Genomic DNA, 2,840 nt, shown 5'->3' on the forward strand with positions numbered 1-2,840 from the left:
TGGGAGCCATTGCCTGGCAGCTGTGGTGTCCCTGGGAGTCCTGCTTAGCCCACTTTCCCCAACCAGTGGCCCATGAGCCACACGCCATCCCTGGGCTCCCTGAGCAGCCCCAGATCCTCAGAGGCAGCACCACACCTGCCATGAGTTCATAGTTCTCTTCAGCCAGTGTTGCCACTTCCCTCAGGCTCGGAGGCCAACCCCTGCAACGTCTCTCTGGTTCGCCAACACTCAGCAGCCAACTTCCCTTCCACGCTCTGCTGAAGACAGAAGAGGTGTTGTGCCCAAACAAGTAGGAGCTATGGTAAGTATGCTCCCCACAAACACACTGCTCACTCTTTCTGTGGCTAGTAAAAGGGTCACTGGGCATCTTGCTTCTGTGACAGACTACTTTGCTGGATGCTATGAACAGAATGAATTTGCAAGTAGTAATTTGACTGTTCCATTCGAAGTACAAGCACTTTGCATTTGTACTTACTGAATTTCATCTGATTAGTTCAGGCTGTGTTTTTCAACTTATCAGGTCATTTTGAATTCCAACCCACTCCTCTAAAATGTCTGAAAATGCTACCCAGCTTGATGTCATCTTTCGAGTGTGTGCTCTACCTCTTGCTCCAAATCTTTAATGAAGATATTAAACAGTATTGGAAGGGGGATGGGCCTTTCTGAAGCTCTTCAAGATACCTCTTCCCTGTTGGACTGAGTCATTGATAACTTTGGCATGAATATCCACCCACCTTGCAGCAATTTAGTTTAGACTTCCTTTTCTTATCTTACTAATGAGAATGCTACCAAAGCCTGTGTAAACCTATCAAGGGATATAGTCTATACACCAGGTGCACACCAGCTCCTCATGGTCCTCCAAGGAACCAGATCAGGAAAAACTGAGAGTGAATTGACTAAAACTAAACAGTTAATAATATATTCTGCATTAGTTCCTTTGGTAACATACATCCTTACAGCAAGGGTCATGGCAGTGTGTGCTGCCTGCACCAGCTGGGCTAGGCATGGTGATTTCAGGTGTGCATGTTTGCATGGTGCTTTAAAACACCTCATGGTACAAGCATGCACAGGGTGCTGTGCACAGCTGTGTGTGCTTGGAGCAAAGGTGCAGGTGGCTGTGGGCATGGAGGCAGGGTTGTCTATGTAGGATGGGAGTGCTGGAGGAAGCTGCAGGGCAGCTGTGAGTAGCTACGGCCAGCATACAAGGGGAGACTCTGTTAGCTGAGCATGCAGACAGGTTGTGCAGCTAGTGCTGGGTGACCATGAGGGGTGCTGTCCCAGGGAATGTGGCTGGGTGAGACTAGATGGAAAGCTGCTTGCTCAGTGTTTGTTTAAAGCTCACCTGAGCTTGTTGTTTCAGTTGCTTGCTTTGTTTGCATCTGATTGCTCATTGAAGGGGAAGAAGAGGAAGCTGGGTTGGTGTGGCCCAGATGAGGGAGATGGAGTAGGCTGGCCAGGCAGCATGGGCTGCAGTTGGACTAGACCAGGGGAGGACAGGACTAGGCCAGGGAGAGGCAGGATTGGGGTCACAGCCCAGAGCTGCCTTCTCCTGAGGACTCCTACATGAGAAGATCACCCTTTCTACTCTAGGTGCCATGCACCTGCCCACAACTGACCTATCCAGTCTCCTTTTGCACTGGGATTTTGGGATGCTTAAGGAACCAGAAAAGTAGAGTCCTTCACCTCCTGCACTGTCTATAAGAGAACAGGGAAGCCAGGCAGAGCACTGCCTGGCATTGAGGGCCCCAGCCAGATGCCTATCCAGCCTTCTCTTAAAGACCCCCAGGGTAGGGGAGAGCACCACCTCCCATGGAAGCCCATTCCAGATTTTGGCCACCCTTACCGTGAAGTTTTTCCTGATATCTATCCTAAATCTGCTCTCTGTCAGCTTGTGACCATTGTTCCTTGTTACCCCAAGAAGCACCCTGGTGAACAAGAGCATCTACGATCCCTTGCTGTGTCCCCCTAATGAATTTGTAGGCGGCCACAAGATCACCTCCCAGCCTTCTTTTGCGGAGGCTGAAGAGGTCCAGGTCCCTCAGTCTCTCCTCATAGGGCTGGTCCCATAAGCCCCTAACCATAAGTGGCCCTCCTCTGGACTCTCTTGAGTCTATCAACATCCTTCTTGAAATGCAGCATGGGAGTGGGATCCAGGGAAGTCTGGGTTATATTCCTGCTTCTACCCCGGATTCACTTAATCTGCTTGTGCCTCTGTTTCCTCCTCTGTAACCTGGGACAGTTTTTTTGTTTTCTGGCCTGTCTCCTTTGGGGAGGGTGGGAGGAATGAACCATGTTTGCAACTGCACTGAAGATACCACGCCAGGTAGAAGACTGCCCAAGGCCTTCATTCACCTCACTGCCCCCTCCTGGCTACCCCACTGTATGTCAGATGCCTGTACTAGTGATGGAGAGTGTCTTTCACTCCAGGGTTGGATCCCGTGCTTTTAGATCTGGGCAGTTCTGAGCTTTCTCTTCAACCTAGGATGAGGCCCACTGACCTCTTCTGACCACCCCCCAGGGCCAGCCTCTCCCAGTCCCATTGCTAGCTCAGGCTCCTCCATTTTGGAGCAAGCGTCCTTTTAACTGATGCCCCGAAGGCTGTTGTTGCAGCAGGAGTCTTGGCCTAAGGCAGCTGGAGAAGAGGAGAGCAGGATCTGCTGGCTCTCTTTGTCCCTGGTGCACTGCAAACCTGCCTGGGGGAGGAGGGAGGAGGCAGGGAAGGGTGCGCCCGGCTTCCTGCAAGGCTCCAGGCCTGACAGACAGGCCAAAGCCTTACAGCAGCTGCTGTGCCTTTAATTTCCCTGCCCTTCCCCCTCCTCTCCAACTCACTCAATCTGAGC

Source organism: Crocodylus siamensis, chromosome 1, assembly GCF_052110815.1.
Source record: "Crocodylus siamensis isolate JL-2025a chromosome 1, ASM5211081v1, whole genome shotgun sequence".
Classification (NCBI taxonomy): domain Eukaryota; kingdom Metazoa; phylum Chordata; order Crocodylia; family Crocodylidae; genus Crocodylus; species Crocodylus siamensis.